Source organism: Triturus cristatus, chromosome 5_1, assembly GCF_964204655.1.
Source record: "Triturus cristatus chromosome 5_1, aTriCri1.1, whole genome shotgun sequence".
Taxonomy (NCBI): Eukaryota; Metazoa; Chordata; class Amphibia; order Caudata; family Salamandridae; genus Triturus; species Triturus cristatus.
In genome coordinates, this window is record NC_140587.1 from 924748985 (window position 1) to 924766211 (window position 17227).

At 33.3% G+C, this 17227-nt stretch overlaps 16 non-coding genes across 16 annotated transcripts; all 16 read left to right on the plus strand.

Annotated features, from left to right (window-relative positions):
* Positions 1–668: 668 nt before the first annotated feature.
* On the plus strand, positions 669–742 carry TRNAI-AAU (transfer RNA isoleucine (anticodon AAU)). Its single transcript has one exon. It is a non-coding gene; the product is annotated as a tRNA-Ile (tRNA).
* A 523-nt stretch (positions 743–1265) lies between these two features.
* Positions 1266–1339, plus strand: TRNAI-AAU (transfer RNA isoleucine (anticodon AAU)). The gene has a single exon. It is a non-coding gene; the product is annotated as a tRNA-Ile (tRNA).
* Positions 1340–3909: 2570 nt separating this feature from the next.
* On the plus strand, positions 3910–3983 carry TRNAI-AAU (transfer RNA isoleucine (anticodon AAU)). Its single transcript has one exon. It is a non-coding gene; the product is annotated as a tRNA-Ile (tRNA).
* Positions 3984–4500: 517 nt separating this feature from the next.
* TRNAI-AAU (transfer RNA isoleucine (anticodon AAU)) lies at positions 4501–4574 on the plus strand. Its single transcript has one exon. It is a non-coding gene; the product is annotated as a tRNA-Ile (tRNA).
* Positions 4575–5356: 782 nt separating this feature from the next.
* TRNAI-AAU (transfer RNA isoleucine (anticodon AAU)) lies at positions 5357–5430 on the plus strand. The gene has a single exon. It is a non-coding gene; the product is annotated as a tRNA-Ile (tRNA).
* Positions 5431–8597: 3167 nt separating this feature from the next.
* On the plus strand, positions 8598–8671 carry TRNAI-AAU (transfer RNA isoleucine (anticodon AAU)). Its single transcript has one exon. It is a non-coding gene; the product is annotated as a tRNA-Ile (tRNA).
* Positions 8672–9453: 782 nt separating this feature from the next.
* Positions 9454–9527, plus strand: TRNAI-AAU (transfer RNA isoleucine (anticodon AAU)). Its single transcript has one exon. It is a non-coding gene; the product is annotated as a tRNA-Ile (tRNA).
* A 523-nt stretch (positions 9528–10050) lies between these two features.
* On the plus strand, positions 10051–10124 carry TRNAI-AAU (transfer RNA isoleucine (anticodon AAU)). Its single transcript has one exon. It is a non-coding gene; the product is annotated as a tRNA-Ile (tRNA).
* A 523-nt stretch (positions 10125–10647) lies between these two features.
* TRNAI-AAU (transfer RNA isoleucine (anticodon AAU)) lies at positions 10648–10721 on the plus strand. Its single transcript has one exon. It is a non-coding gene; the product is annotated as a tRNA-Ile (tRNA).
* Positions 10722–11244: 523 nt separating this feature from the next.
* TRNAI-AAU (transfer RNA isoleucine (anticodon AAU)) lies at positions 11245–11318 on the plus strand. Its single transcript has one exon. It is a non-coding gene; the product is annotated as a tRNA-Ile (tRNA).
* Positions 11319–12100: 782 nt separating this feature from the next.
* On the plus strand, positions 12101–12174 carry TRNAI-AAU (transfer RNA isoleucine (anticodon AAU)). The gene has a single exon. It is a non-coding gene; the product is annotated as a tRNA-Ile (tRNA).
* Positions 12175–14150: 1976 nt separating this feature from the next.
* TRNAI-AAU (transfer RNA isoleucine (anticodon AAU)) lies at positions 14151–14224 on the plus strand. Its single transcript has one exon. It is a non-coding gene; the product is annotated as a tRNA-Ile (tRNA).
* Positions 14225–14747: 523 nt separating this feature from the next.
* Positions 14748–14821, plus strand: TRNAI-AAU (transfer RNA isoleucine (anticodon AAU)). The gene has a single exon. It is a non-coding gene; the product is annotated as a tRNA-Ile (tRNA).
* Positions 14822–15597: 776 nt separating this feature from the next.
* TRNAI-AAU (transfer RNA isoleucine (anticodon AAU)) lies at positions 15598–15671 on the plus strand. The gene has a single exon. It is a non-coding gene; the product is annotated as a tRNA-Ile (tRNA).
* Positions 15672–16194: 523 nt separating this feature from the next.
* On the plus strand, positions 16195–16268 carry TRNAI-AAU (transfer RNA isoleucine (anticodon AAU)). The gene has a single exon. It is a non-coding gene; the product is annotated as a tRNA-Ile (tRNA).
* A 517-nt stretch (positions 16269–16785) lies between these two features.
* TRNAI-AAU (transfer RNA isoleucine (anticodon AAU)) lies at positions 16786–16859 on the plus strand. The gene has a single exon. It is a non-coding gene; the product is annotated as a tRNA-Ile (tRNA).
* The last annotated feature ends 368 nt before the right edge of the window (positions 16860–17227 follow it).

A 17227-nucleotide genomic window follows, 5' to 3' on the forward strand; every position in this document is an offset into this window, starting at 1 on the left:
ATTATATATTAATGTTAAAGTGCCTTGAACATCCATTAATGGTTCAAAGTTCTAACACTAAGTAATTAATCTCCCATTTATTACAAGTAATTTAGGAAAGTCTAGTTTTGATTTTTTGATAATGCTTAAAGACACCATGAATGTAAACAGCTGAATATAAGATTTCCATCTATCTCGGGTTAACAATCAGTAGCACTTCATCATCTGTTATTTCTTCAGTAGTATGCTATAAATATAGTAAGCCTATTATCTGATTCTGTTAGAACATGAAGTTAAAAATGCCAAGAACATACTTTCTACCACTCTCCAAGCAAACACTTAACGCTGCTTTAATGTTGAAATAGATGCATTTTCTTCTGTATTTTGTTTAAATCTATATTTCCTTTGAGCAGAAGCTGATAGAATGAGAAGATGAATTAATTTAATATAGATTATGAACTGTTATTTATTGCTAAACCACATGGAAAATACATTAATGGTTCTAAGTTTTAACACTAAGATTGAAAATCTCATTTGTATTGATTTTTTTGTGATATTTGTTTCTTCATGTCGATAATATATAAATATACCTTATGGGTAAACAGCTGAAAATAAGCTTTCAAACTATCTGGGGTTCACTGACATTAGCAATTCTTCATATGCTTGTCCCCCAGCCCAGCACGAGCGGCGGCCTGTTAGCTCAGTTGGTTAGAGCGTGGTGCTAATAACGCCAAGGTCACAGGTTCGATCCCTGTACAGGCCAAGTTTCTGTGTTAAATAAAAGATGCTTTTTCTTCTGTCTCTTTGTTATCTGTATATCTCTTTGGAGCAAGAGCTGCTAGAATCATTAGTTGAATCAATTTGATATAGATGTGGAATTATATATTAATGTTAAAGTGCCTTGAACATCCATTAATGGTTGTAAGTTCTAACACTAAGTAACTAAATCTCTCATTTATTACAAGCATTTTCTTCTGTCTGATGTTTATCTCTATATTTCCTTTGAGCAGGAGCTGATAGAATGAGTAGATGAATTAATTTAATATAGATGATGAACTGTTATTTATTGCTAAACCACATAGAACATACATTAATGGTTCTAAGTTTTAACACTAAGAATGAAAATCTCATTTGTATTGATTTTTTTGTGATATTTGTTTCTTCATGTCGATAATATATAAATATACCTTATGGGTAAACAGCTGAAAATAAGCTTTCAAACTATCTGGGGTTCACTGACATTACCACTTCTTCATATGCTTGTCCCCCAGCCCAGCATGAACAGCGGCCTGTTAGCTCAGTTGGTTAGAGCGTGGTGCTAATAACGCCAAGGTCACAGGTTCGATCCCTGTACAGGCCAAGTTTCTGTGTTAAATAAAAGATGCTTTTTCTTCTGTCTCTTTGTTATCTGTATATCTCTTTGGAGCAAGAGCTGCTAGAATCATTAGTTGAATCAATTTGATATAGATGTGGAATTATATATTAATGTTAAAGTGCCTTGAACATCCATTAATGGTTGTAAGTTCTAACACTAAGTAACTAAATCTCTCATTTATTACAAGCATTTTCTTCTGTCTGATGTTTATCTCTATATTTCCTTTGAGCAGAAGCTGATAGAATGAGTAGATGAATTAATTTAATATAGATGATAAACTGTTATTTATTGCTAAACCACATAGAAAATACATTAATGGTTCTAAGTTTTAACACTAAGAATGAAAATCTCATTTGTATTGATTTTTTTGTGATATTTGTTTCTTCATGTCGATAATATATAAATATACCTTATGGGTAAACAGCTGAAAATAAGCTTTCAAACTATCTGGGGTTCACTGACATTGGCAATTCTTCATATGCTTGTCCCCCAGCCCAGCACGAACGGCGGCCTGTTAGCTCAGTTGGTCAGAGCGTGGTGCTAATAATGCCAAGGTCACAGGTTCGATCCCTGTACAGGCCAAGTTTCTGTGTTAAAAAAAAGATGCTTTTTCTTGTGTCTCTTTGTTAACTGTATATCTCTTTGGAGCAAGAGCTGCTAGAATCATTAGTTGAATCAATTTGATATAGATGTGGAATTATATATTAATGTTAAAGTGCCTTGAACATCCATTAATGGTTGTAAGTTCTAACACTAAGTAACTAAATCTCTCATTTATTACAAGCATTTTCTTCTGTCTGATGTTTATCTCTATATTTCCTTTGAGCAGGAGCTGATAGAATGAGTAGATGAATTAATTTAATATAGATGATGAACTGTTATTTATTGCTAAACCACATAGAACATACATTAATGGTTCTAAGTTTTAACACTAAGAATGAAAATCTCATTTGTATTGATTTTTTTGTGATATTTGTTTCTTCATGTCGATAATATATAAATATACCTTATGGGTAAACAGCTGAAAATAAGCTTTCAAACTATCTGGGGTTCACTGACATTAGCAATTCTTCATATGCTTGTCCCCCATGACTGTGCACACAGTGGCCTGTTAGCTCAGTTGGTTAGAGCGTGGTGCTAATAATGCCAAGGTCACAGGTTCGATCCCTGTACATGCCAGGTGTCTGAGTTAAAAGAAAGCTTTTTCTTATCTCTCATTGTTAACTGTATACCTCTTTGGAGCAAGAGCTGCTAGAAAGATTCGATTAATACATTTTATATAGATGTGGAATTACATATTAATGTTAAAGTGCCTTGAACATCCATTAATGGTTCAAAGTTCTAACACTAAGTAATTAATCTCCCATTTATTACAAGTAATTTAGGAAAGTCTAGTTTTGATTTTTTGATAATGCTTAAAGACACCATGAATGTAAACAGCTGAATATAAGATTTCCATCTATCTCGGGTTAACAATCAGTAGCACTTCATCATCTGTTATTTCTTCAGTAGTATGCTATAAATATAGTAAGCCTATTATCTGATTCTGTTAGAACATGAAGTTAAAAATGCCAAGAACATACTTTCTACCACTCTCCAAGAAAACACTTAACGCTGCTTTAATGTTGAAATAGATGCATTTTCTTCTGTATCTTGTTTAAATCTATATTTCCTTTGAGCAGAAGCTGATAGAATGAGTAGATGAATTAATTTAATATAGATGATGAACTGTTATTTATTGCTAAACCACATGGAAAATACATTAATGGTTCTAAGTTTTAACACTAAGATTGAAAATCTCATTTGTATTGATTTTTTTGTGATATTTGTTTCTTCATGTCGATAATACATAAATATACCTTATGGGTAAACAGCTGAAAATAAGCTGTCAAACTATCTGGGGTTCACTGACATTAGCAATTCTTCATATGCTTGTCCCCCAGCCCAGCACGAACGGCGGCCTGTTAGCTCAGTTGGTTAGAGCGTGGTGCTAATAACGCCAATGTCACAGGTTCGATCCCTGTACAGGCCAAGTTTCTGTGTTAAATAAAAGAAGCTTTTTCTTCTGTCTCTTTGTTATCTGTATATCTCTTTGGAGCAAGAGCTGCTAGAATCATTAGTTGAATCAATTTGATATAGATGTGGAATTATATATTAATGTTAAAGTGCCTTGAACATCCATTAATGGTTGTAAGTTCTAACACTAAGTAACTAAATCTCTCATTTATTACAAGCATTTTCTTCTGTCTGATGTTTATCTCTATATTTTCTTTGAGCAGGAGCTGATAGAATGAGTAGATGAATTAATTTAATATAGATGATGAACTGTTATTTATTGCTAAACCACATGGAAAATACATTAATGGTTCTAAGTTTTAACACTAAGATTGAAAATCTCATTTGTATTGATTTTTTTGTGATATTTGTTTCTTCATTTCGATAATATATAAATATACCTTATGGGTAAACAGCTGAAAATAAGCTTTCAAACTATCTGGGGTTCACTGACATTAGCAGTTCTGCATATGCTTGTCCCCCAGCACAGCACGAACGGCGGCCTGTTAGCTCAGTTGGTTAGAGCGTGGTGCTAATAACGCCAAGGTCACAGGTTCGATCCCTGTACAGGCCAAGTTTCTGTGTTAAAAAAAAGATGCTTTTTCTTGTGTCTCTTTGTTAACTGTATATCTCTTTGGAGCAAGAGCTGCTAGTAGTTGAATCAATTTGATATAGATGTGGAATTATATATTAATGTTAAAGTGCCTTGAACATCCATTAATGGTTGTAAGTTCTAACACTAAGTAACTAAATCTCTCATTTATTACAAGCATTTTCTTCTGTCTGATGTTTATCTCTATATTTCCTTTGAGCAGGAGCTGATAGAATGAGTAGATGAATTAATTTAATATAGATGATGAACTGTTATTTATTGCTAAACCACATGGAAAATACATTAATGGTTCTAAGTTTTAACACTAAGATTGAAAATCTCATTTGTATTGATTTTTTTGTGATATTTGTTTCTTCATGTCGATAATATATAAATATACCTTATGGGTAAACAGCTGAAAATAAGCTTTCAAACTATCTGGGGTTCACTGACATTAGCAATTCTTCATATGCGTGTCCCCCAGCCCAGCACGAACGGCGGCCTGTTAGCTCAGTTGGTTAGAGCGTGGTGCTAATAACGCCAAGGTCACAGGTTCGATCCCTGTACAGGCCAAGTTTCTGTGGTCAATAAAAGATGCTTTTTCTTGTGTCTCTTTGTTATCTGTATATCTCTTTGGAGCAAGAGCTGCTAGAATGATTAGTTGAATCAATTTGATATAGATGTGGAATTATATATTTATGTTAAAGTGCCTTGAACATCCATTAATGGTTCAAAGTTCTAACACTAAGTAATTAATCTCCCATTTATTACAAGTAATTTAGGAAAGTCTAGTTTTGATTTTTTGATAATGCTTAAAGACACCATGAATGTAAACAGCTGAATATAAGATTTCCATCTATCTCGGGTTAACAATCAGTAGCACTTCATCATCTGTTATTTCTTCAGTAGTATGCTATAAATATAGTAAGCCTATTATCTGATTCTGTTAGAACATGAAGTTAAAAATGCCAAGAACATACTTTCTACCACTCTCCAAGCAAACACTTAACGCTGCTTTAATGTTGAAATAAATGCATTTTCTTCTGTATCTTGTTTAAATCTATATTTCCTTTGAGCAGAAGCTGATAGAATGAGTAGATGAATTAATTTAATATAGATGATGAACTGTTATTTATTGCTAAACCACATGGAAAATACATTAATGGTTCTAAGTTTTAACACTAAGAATGAAAATCTCATTTGTATTGATTTTTTTGTGATATTTGTTTCTTCATGTCGATAATATATAAATATACCTTATGGGTAAACAGCTGAAAATAAGCTTTCAAACTATCTGGGGTTCACTGACATTACCACTTCTTCATATGCTTGTCCCCCAGCCCAGCATGAACAGCGGCCTGTTAGCTCAGTTGGTTAGAGCGTGGTGCTAATAACGCCAAGGTCACAGGTTCGATCCCTGTACAGGCCAAGTTTCTGTGTTAAATAAAAGATGCTTTTTCTTCTGTCTCTTTGTTATCTGTATATCTCTTTGGAGCAAGAGCTGCTAGAATCATTAGTTGAATCAATTTGATATAGATGTGGAATTATATATTAATGTTAAAGTGCCTTGAACATCCATTAATGGTTGTAAGTTCTAACACTAAGTAACTAAATCTCTCATTTATTACAAGCATTTTCTTCTGTCTGATGTTTATCTCTATATTTCCTTTGAGCAGGAGCTGATAGAATGAGTAGATGAATTAATTTAATATAGATGATGAACTGTTATTTATTGCTAAACCACATAGAACATACATTAATGGTTCTAAGTTTTAACACTAAGAATGAAAATCTCATTTGTATTGATTTTTTTGTGATATTTGTTTCTTCATGTCGATAATATATAAATATACCTTATGGGTAAACAGCTGAAAATAAGCTTTCAAACTATCTGGGGTTCACTGGCATTAGCAATTCTTCATATGCTTGTCCCCCAGCCCAGCACGAACAGCGGCCTGTTAGCTCAGTTGGTTAGAGCATGGTGCTAATAACGCCAAGGTCACAGGTTCGATCCCTGTACAGGCCAAGTTTCTGTGTTAAAAAAAAGATGCTTTTTCTTGTGTCTCTTTGTTAACTGTATATCTCTTTGGAGCAAGAGCTGCTAGAATCATTAGTTGAATCAATTTGATATAGATGTGGAATTATATATTAATGTTAAAGTGCCTTGAACATCCATTAATGGTTGTAAGTTCTAACACTAAGTAACTAAATCTCTCATTTATTACAAGCATTTTCTTCTGTCTGATGTTTAGCTCTATATTTCCTTTGAGCAGGAGCTGATAGAATGAGTAGATGAATTAATTTAATATAGATGATGAACTGTTATTTATTGCTAAACCACATAGAACATACATTAATGGTTCTAAGTTTTAACACTAAGAATGAAAATCTCATTTGTATTGATTTTTTTGTGATATTTGTTTCTTCATGTCGATAATATATAAATATACCTTATGGGTAAACAGCTGAAAATAAGCTTTCAAACTATCTGGGGTTCACTGGCATTAGCAATTCTTCATATGCTTGTCCCCCAGCCCAGCACGAACAGCGGCCTGTTAGCTCAGTTGGTTAGAGCATGGTGCTAATAACGCCAAGGTCACAGGTTCGATCCCTGTACAGGCCAAGTTTCTGTGTTAAAAAAAAGATGCTTTTTCTTGTGTCTCTTTGTTAACTGTATATCTCTTTGGAGCAAGAGCTGCTAGAATCATTAGTTGAATCAATTTGATATAGATGTGGAATTATATATTAATGTTAAAGTGCCTTGAACATCCATTAATGGTTGTAAGTTCTAACACTAAGTAACTAAATCTCTCATTTATTACAAGCATTTTCTTCTGTCTGATGTTTAGCTCTATATTTCCTTTGAGCAGGAGCTGATAGAATGAGTAGATGAATTAATTTAATATAGATGATGAACTGTTATTTATTGCTAAACCACATAGAACATACATTAATGGTTCTAAGTTTTAACACTAAGAATGAAAATCTCATTTGTATTGATTTTTTTGTGATATTTGTTTCTTCATGTCGATAATATATAAATATACCTTATGGGTAAACAGCTGAAAATAAGCTTTCAAACTATCTGGGGTTCACTGACATTAGCGATTCTTCATATGCTTGTCCCCCATGACTGTGCACACAGTGGCCTGTTAGCTCAGTTGGTTAGAGCGTGGTGCTAATAATGCCAAGGTCACAGGTTCGATCCCTGTACATGCCAGGTGTCTGAGTTAAAAGAAAGCTTTTTCTTATCTCTCATTGTTAACTGTATACCTCTTTGGAGCAAGAGCTGCTAGAAAGATTCGATTAATACATTTTATATAGATGTGGAATTACATATTAATGTTAAAGTGCCTTGAACATCCATTAATGGTTCAAAGTTCTAACACTAAGTAATTAATCTCCCATTTATTACAAGTAATTTAGGAAAGTCTAGTTTTGATTTTTTGATAATGCTTAAAGACACCATGAATGTAAACAGCTGAATATAAGATTTCCATCTATCTCGGGTTAACAATCAGTAGCACTTCATCATCTGTTATTTCTTCAGTAGTATGCTATAAATATAGTAAGCCTATTATCTGATTCTGTTAGAACATGAAGTTAAAAATGCCAAGAACATACTTTCTACCACTCTCCAAGAAAACACTTAACGCTGCTTTAATGTTGAAATAGATGCATTTTCTTCTGTATCTTGTTTAAATCTATATTTCCTTTGAGCAGAAGCTGATAGAATGAGTAGATGAATTAATTTAATATAGATGATGAACTGTTATTTATTGCTAAACCACATGGAAAATACATTAATGGTTCTAAGTTTTAACACTAAGATTGAAAATCTCATTTGTATTGATTTTTTTGTGATATTTGTTTCTTCATGTCGATAATACATAAATATACCTTATGGGTAAACAGCTGAAAATAAGCTGTCAAACTATCTGGGGTTCACTGACATTAGCAATTCTTCATATGCTTGTCCCCCAGCCCAGCACGAACGGCGGCCTGTTAGCTCAGTTGGTTAGAGCGTGGTGCTAATAACGCCAATGTCACAGGTTCGATCCCTGTACAGGCCAAGTTTCTGTGTTAAATAAAAGAAGCTTTTTCTTCTGTCTCTTTGTTATCTGTATATCTCTTTGGAGCAAGAGCTGCTAGAATCATTAGTTGAATCAATTTGATATAGATGTGGAATTATATATTAATGTTAAAGTGCCTTGAACATCCATTAATGGTTGTAAGTTCTAACACTAAGTAACTAAATCTCTCATTTATTACAAGCATTTTCTTCTGTCTGATGTTTATCTCTATATTTTCTTTGAGCAGGAGCTGATAGAATGAGTAGATGAATTAATTTAATATAGATGATGAACTGTTATTTATTGCTAAACCACATGGAAAATACATTAATGGTTCTAAGTTTTAACACTAAGATTGAAAATCTCATTTGTATTGATTTTTTTGTGATATTTGTTTCTTCATGTCGATAATATATAAATATACCTTATGGGTAAAGAGCTGAAAATAAGCTTTCAAACTATCTGGGGTTCACTGACATTAGCAATTCTTCATATGCTTGTCCCCCAGCCCAGCACGAACGGCGGCCTGTTAGCTCAGTTGGTTAGAGCGTGGTGCTAATAACGCCAAGGTCACAGGTTCGATCCCTGTACAGGCCAAGTTTCTGTGTTCAATAAAAGATGCTTTTTCTTGTGTCTCTTTGTTATCTGTATATCTCTTTGGAGCAAGAGCTGCTAGAATGATTAGTTGAATCAATTTGATATAGATGTGGAATTATATATTAATGTTAAAGTGCCTTGAACATCCATTAATGGTTCAAAGTTCTAACACTAAGTAATTAATCTGCCATTTATTACAAGTAATTTAGGAAAGTCTAGTTTTGATTTTTTGATAATGCTTAAAGACACCATGAATGTAAACAGCTGAATATAAGATTTCCATCTATCTCGGATTAACAATCAGTAGCACTTCATCATCTGTTATTTCTTCAGTAGTATGCTATAAATATAGTAAGCCTATTATCTGATTCTGTTAGAACATGAAGTTAAAAATGCCAAGAACATACTTTCTACCACTCTCCAAGCAAACACTTAACGCTGCTTTAATGTTGAAATAAATGCATTTTCTTCTGTATCTTGTTTAAATCTATATTTCCTTTGAGCAGAAGCTGATAGAATGAGTAGATGAATTAATTTAATATAGATGATGAACTGTTATTTATTGCTAAACCACATGGAAAATACATTAATGGTTCTAAGTTTTAACACTAAGAATGAAAATCTCATTTGTATTGATTTTTTTGTGATATTTGTTTCTTCATGTCGATAATATATAAATATACCTTATGGGTAAACAGCTGAAAATAAGCTTTCAAACTATCTGGGGTTCACTGACATTAGCAGTTCTTCATATGCTTGTCCCCCAGCCCAGCACGAACAGCGGCCTGTTAGCTCAGTTGGTTAGAGCGTGGTGCTAATAACGCCAAGGTCACAGGTTCGATCCCTGTACAGGCCAAGTTTCTGTGTTAAATAAAAGATGCTTTTTCTTCTGTCTCTTTGTTATCTGTATATCTCTTTGGAGCAAGAGCTGCTAGAATCATTAGTTGAATCAATTTGATATAGATGTGGAATTATATATTAATGTTAAAGTGCCTTGAACATCCATTAATGGTTGTAAGTTCTAACACTAAGTAACTAAATCTCTCATTTATTACAAGCATTTTCTTCTGTCTGATGTTTATCTCTATATTTCCTTTGAGCAGAAGCTGATAGAATGAGTAGATGAATTAATTTAATATAGATGATAAACTGTTATTTATTGCTAAACCACATAGAAAATACATTAATGGTTCTAAGTTTTAACACTAAGAATGAAAATCTCATTTGTATTGATTTTTTTGTGATATTTGTTTCTTCATGTCGATAATATATAAATATACCTTATGGGTAAACAGCTGAAAATAAGCTTTCAAACTATCTGGGGTTCACTGACATTAGCAATTCTTCATATGCTTGTCCCCCAGCCCAGCACGAACGGCGGCCTGTTAGCTCAGTTGGTTAGAGCGTGGTGCTAATAACGCCAAGGTCACAGGTTCGATCCCTGTACAGGCCAAGTTTCTGTGTTAAAAAAAAGATGCTTTTTCTTGTGTCTCTTTGTTAACTGTATATCTCTTTGGAGCAAGAGCTGCTAGAATCATTAGTTGAATCAATTTGATATAGATGTGGAATTATATATTAATGTTAAAGTGCCTTGAACATCCATTAATGGTTGTAAGTTCTAACACTAAGTAACTAAATCTCTCATTTATTACAAGCATTTTCTTCTGTCTGATGTTTATCTCTATATTTCCTTTGAGCAGGAGCTGATAGAATGAGTAGATGAATTAATTTAATATAGATGATGAACTGGTATTTATTGCTAAACCACATAGAACATACATTAAGGGTTCTAAGTTTTAACACTAAGAATGAAAATCTCATTTGTATTGATTTTTTTGTGATATTTGTTTCTTCATGTCGATAATATATAAATATACCTTATGGGTAAACAGCTGAAAATAAGCTTTCAAACTATCTGGGGTTCACTGACATTGGCAATTCTTCATATGCTTGTCCCCCAGCCCTGCACGAACAGCGGCCTGTTAGCTCAGTTGGTTAGAGCGTGGTGCTAATAACGCCAAGGTCACAGGTTCGATCCCTGTACAGGCCAAGTTTCTGTGTTAAAAAAAAGATGCTTTTTCTTGTGTCTCTTTGATAACTGTATATCTCTTTGGAGCAAGAGCTGCTAGAATCATTAGTTGAATCAATTTGATATAGATGTGGAATTATATATTAATGTTAAAGTGCCTTGAACATCCATTAATGGTTGTAAGTTCTAACACTAAGTAACTAAATCTCTCATTTATTACAAGCATTTTCTTCTGTCTGATGTTTATCTCTATATTTCCTTTGAGCAGGAGCTGATAGAATGAGTAGATGAATTAATTTAATATAGATGATGAACTGTTATTTATTGCTAAACCACATAGAACATACATTAATGGTTCTAAGTTTTAACACTAAGAATGAAAATCTCATTTGTATTGATTTTTTTGTGATATTTGTTTCTTCATGTCGATAATATATAAATATACCTTATGGGTAAACAGCTGAAAATAAGCTTTCAAACTATCTGGGGTTCACTGACATTGGCAATTCTTCATATGCTTGTCCCCCAGCCCAGCACAAACAGCGGCCTGTTAGCTCAGTTGGTTAGAGCGTGGTGCTAATAACGCCAAGGTCACAGGTTCGATCCCTGTACAGGCCAAGTTTCTGTGTTAAAAAAAAGATGCTTTTTCTTGTGTCTCTTTGTTAACTGTATATCTCTTTGGAGCAAGAGCTGCTAGAATGATTAGTTGAATCAATTTGATATAGATGTGGAATTATATATCAATGTTAAAGTGCCTTGAACATCCATTAATGGTTCAAAGTTCTAACACTAAGTAATTAATCTCCCATTTATTACAAGTAATTTAGGAAAGTCTAGTTTTGATTTTTTGATAATGCTTAAAGACACCATGAATGTAAACAGCTGAATATAAGATTTCCATCTATCTCGGGTTAACAATCAGTAGCACTTCATCATCTGTTATTTCTTCAGTAGTATGCTATAAATATAGTAAGCCTATTATCTGATTCTGTTAGAACATGAAGTTAAAAATGCCAAGAACATACTTTCTACCACTCTCCAAGCAAACACTTAACGCTGCTTTAATGTTGAAATAAATGCATTTTCTTCTGTATCTTGTTTAAATCTATATTTCCTTTGAGCAGAAGCTGATAGAATGAGTAGATGAATTAATTTAATATAGATGATGAACTGTTATTTATTGCTAAACCACATGGAAAATACATTAATGGTTCTAAGTTTTAACACTAAGAATGAAAATCTCATTTGTATTGATTTTTTTGTGATATTTGTTTCTTCATGTCGATAATATATAAATATACCTTATGGGTAAACAGCTGAAAATAAGCTTTCAAACTATCTGGGGTTCACTGACATTAGCAGTTCTTCATATGCTTGTCCCCCAGCCCAGCACGAACAGCGGCCTGTTAGCTCAGTTGGTTAGAGCGTGGTGCTAATAACGCCAAGGTCACAGGTTCGATCCCTGTACAGGCCAAGTTTCTGTGTTAAATAAAAGATGCTTTTTCTTGTGTCTCTTTGTTAACTGTATATCTCTTTGGAGCAAGAGCTGCTAGAATCATTAGTTGAATCAATTTGATATAGATGTGGAATTATATATTAATGTTAAAGTGCCTTGAACATCCATTAATGGTTGTAAGTTCTAACACTAAGTAACTAAATCTCTCATTTATTACAAGCATTTTCTTCTGTCTGATGTTTATCTCTATATTTCCTTTGAGCAGGAGCTGATAGAATGAGTAGATGAATTAATTTAATATAGATGATGAACTGTTATTTATTGCTAAACCACATAGAACATACATTAATGGTTCTAAGTTTTAACACTAAGAATGAAAATCTCATTTGTATTGATTTTTTTGTGATATTTGTTTCTTCATGTCGATAATATATAAATATACCTTATGGGTAAACAGCTGAAAATAAGCTTTCAAACTATCTGGGGTTCACTGACATTAGCAATTCTTCATATGCTTGTCCCCCAGCCCAGCACAAACAGCGGCCTGTTAGCTCAGTTGGTTAGAGCGTGGTGCTAATAACGCCAAGCTCACAGGTTCGATCCCTGTACAGGCCAAGTTTCTGTGTTAAAAAAAAGATGCTTTTTCTTGTGTCTCTTTGTTAACTGTATATCTCTTTGGAGCAAGAGCTGCTAGAATCATTAGTTGAATCAATTTGATATAGATGTGGAATTATATATTAATGTTAAAGTGCCTTGAACATCCATTAATGGTTGTAAGTTCTAACACTAAGTAACTAAATCTCTCATTTATTACAAGCATTTTCTTCTGTCTGATGTTTATCTCTATATTTCCTTTGAGCAGGAGCTGATAGAATGAGTAGATGAATTAATTTAATATAGATGATGAACTGTTATTTATTGCTAAACCACATAGAACATACATTAATGGTTCTAAGTTTTAACACTAAGAATGAAAATCTCATTTGTATTGATTTTTTTGTGATATTTGTTTCTTCATGTCGATAATATATAAATATACCTTATGGGTAAACAGCTGAAAATAAGCTTTCAAACTATCTGCGGTTCACTGACATTAGCAATTCTTCATATGCTTGTCCCCCAGCCCAGCACGAACAACGGCCTGTTAGCACAGTTGGCTAGAGCGTGGTGCTAATAACGCCAAGGTCACAGGTTCGATCCCTGTACAGGCCAAGTTTCTGTGTTAAATAAAAGATGCTTTTTCTTCTGTCTCTTTGTTATCTGTATATCTCTTTGGAGCAAGAGCTGCTAGAATCATTAGTTGAATCAATTTGATATAGATGTGGAATTATATATTAATGTTAAAGTGCCTTGAACATCCATTAATGGTTCAAAGTTCTAACACTAAGTAATTAATCTCCCATTTATTACAAGTAATTTAGGAAAGTCTAGTTTTGATTTTTTGATAATGCTTAAAGACACCATGAATGTAAACAGCTGAATATAAGATTTCCATCTATCTCGAGTTAACAATCAGTAGCACTTCATCATCTGTTATTTCTTCAGTAGTATGCTATAAATATAGTAAGCCTATTATCTGATTCTGTTAGAACATGAAGTTAAAAATGCCAAGAACATACTTTCTACCACTCTCCAAGCAAACACTTAACGCTGCTTTAATGTTGAAATAGATGCATTTTCTTCTGTATCTTGTTTAAATCTATATTTCCTTTGAGCAGAAGCTGATAGAATGAGTAGATGAATTAATTTAATATAGATTATGAACTGTTATTTATTGCTAAACCACATGGAAAATACATTAATGGTTCTAAGTTTTAACACTAAGATTGAAAATCTCATTTGTATTGATTTTTTTGTGATATTTGTTTCTTCATGTCGATAATATATAAATATACCTTATGGGTAAACAGCTGAAAATAAGCTTTCAAACTATCTGGGGTTCACTGACATTAGCAATTCTTCATATGCTTGTCCCCCAGCCCAGCACGAGCGGCGGCCTGTTAGCTCAGTTGGTTAGAGCGTGGTGCTAATAACGCCAAGGTCACAGGTTCGATCCCTGTACAGGCCAAGTTTCTGTGTTAAATAAAAGATGCTTTTTCTTCTGTCTCTTTATTATCTGTATATCTCTTTGGAGCAAGAGCTGCTAGAATCATTAGTTGAATCAATTTGATATAGATGTGGAATTATATATTAATGTTAAAGTGCCTTGAACATCCATTAATGGTTGTAAGTTCTAACACTAAGTAACTAAATCTCTCATTTATTCCAAGCATTTTCTTCTGTCTGATGTTTATCTCTATATTTCCTTTGAGCAGGAGCTGATAGAATAAGTAGATGAATTAATTTAATATAGATGATGAACTGTTATTTATTGCTAAACCACATAGAACATACATTAATGGTTCTAAGTTTTAACACTAAGAATGAAAATCTCATTTGTATTGATTTTTTTGTGATATTTGTTTCTTCATGTCGATAATATATAAATATACCTTATGGGTAAACAGCTGAAAATAAGCTTTCAAACTATCTGGGGTTCACTGACATTAGCAGTTCTGCATATGCTTGTCCCCCAGCACAGCACGAACGGCGGCCTGTTAGCTCAGTTGGTTAGAGCGTGGTGCTAATAACGCCAAGGTCACAGGTTCGATCCCTGTACAGGCCAAGTCTCTGTGTTAAAAAAAAGATGCTTTTTCTTGTGTCTCTTTGTTAACTGTATATCTCTTTGGAGCAAGAGCTGCTAGTAGTTGAATCAATTTGATATAGATGTGGAATTATATATTAATGTTAAAGTGCCTTGAACATCCATTAATGGTTCAAAGTTCTAACACTAAGTAATTAATCTCCCATTTATTACAAGTAATTTAGGAAAGTCTAGTTTTGATTTTTTGATAATGCTTAAAGACACCATGAATGTAAACAGCTGAATATAAGATTTCCATCTATCTCGGGTTAACAATCAGTAGCACTTCATCATCTGTTATTTCTTCAGTAGTATGCTATAAATATAGTAAGCCTATTATCTGATTCTGTTAGAACATGAAGTTAAAAATGCCAAGAACATACTTTCTACCACTCTCCAAGCAAACACTTAACGCTGCTTTAATGTTGAAATAGATGCATTTTCTTCTGTATCTTGTTTAAATCTATATTTCCTTTGAGCAGAAGCTGATAGAATGAGAAGATGAATTAATTTAATATAGATTATGAACTGTTATTTATTGCTAAACCACATGGAAAATACATTAATGGTTCTAAGTTTTAACACTAAGATTGAAAATCTCATTTGTATTGATTTTTTTGTGATATTTGTTTCTTCATGTCGATAATATATAAATATACCTTATGGGTAAACAGCTGAAAATAAGCTTTCAAACTATCTGGGGTTCACTGACATTAGCAATTCTTCATATGCTTGTCCCCCAGCCCAGCACGAGCGGCGGCCTGTTAGCTCAGTTGGTTAGAGCGTGGTGCTAATAACGCCAAGGTCACAGGTTCGATCCCTGTACAGGCCAAGTTTCTGTGTTAAATAAAAGATGCTTTTTCTTCTGTCTCTTTGTTATCTGTATATCTCTTTGGAGCAAGAGCTGCTAGAATCATTAGTTGAATCAATTTGATATAGATGTGGAATTATATATTAATGTTAAAGTGCCTTGAACATCCATTAATGGTTGTAAGTTCTAACACTAAGTAACTAAATCTCTCATTTATTACAAGCATTTTCTTCTGTCTGATGTTTATCTCTATATTTCCTTTGAGCAGGAGCTGATAGAATGAGTAGATGAATTAATTTAATATAGATGATGAACTGTTATTTATTGCTAAACCACATAGAACATACATTAATGGTTCTAAGTTTTAACACTAAGAATGAAAATCTCATTTGTATTGATTTTTTTGTGATATTTGTTTCTTCATGTCGATAATATATAAATATACCTTATGGGTAAACAGCTGAAAATAAGCTTTCAATCTATCTGGGGTTCACTGACATTAGCAGTTCTGCATATGCTTGTCCCCCAGCACAGCACGAACGGCGGCCTGTTAGCTCAGTTGGTTAGAGCGTGGTGCTAATAACGCCAAGGTCACAGGTTCGATCCCTGTACAGGCCAAGTTTCTGTGTTAAAAAAAAGATGCTTTTTCTTGTGTCTCTTTGTTAACTGTATATCTCTTTGGAGCAAGAGCTGCTAGTAGTTGAATCAATTTGATATAGATGTGGAATTATATATTAATGTTAAAGTGCCTTGAACATCCATTAATGGTTGTAAGTTCTAACACTAAGTAACTAAATCTCTCATTTATTACAAGCATTTTCTTCTGTCTGATGTTTATCTCTATATTTCCTTTGAGCAGGAGCTGATAGAATGAGTAGATGAATTAATTTAATATAGATGATGAACTGTTATTTATTGCTAAACCACATGGAAAATACATTAATGGTTCTAAGTTTTAACACTATGATTGAAAATCTCATTTGTATTGATTTTTTTGTGATATTTGTTTCTTCATGTCGATAATATATAAATATACCTTATGGGTAAAGAGCTGAAAATAAGCTTTCAAACTATCTGGGGTTCACTGACATTAGCAATTCTTCATATGCTTGTCCCCCAGCCCAGCACGAACGGCGGCCTGTTAGCTCAGTTGGTTAGAGCGTGGTGCTAATAACGCCAAGGTCACAGGTTCGATCCCTGTACAGGCCAAGTTTCTGTGTTCAATAAAAGATGCTTTTTCTTGTGTCTCTTTGTTATCTGTATATCTCTTTGGAGCAAGAGCTGCTAGAATGATTAGTTGAATCAATGTGATATAGATGTGGAATTATATATTAATGTTAAAGTGCCTTGAACATCCATTAATGGTTCAAAGTTCTAACACTAAGTAATTCATCTCCCATTTATTACAAGTAATTTAGGAAAGTCTAGTTTTGATTTTTTGATAATGCTTAAAGACACCATGAATGTAAACAGCTGAATATAAGATTTCCATCTATCTCTGGTTAACAATCAGTAGCACTTCATCATCTGTTATTTCTTCACTAGTATGCTATAAAAATAGTAAGCCTATTATCTGA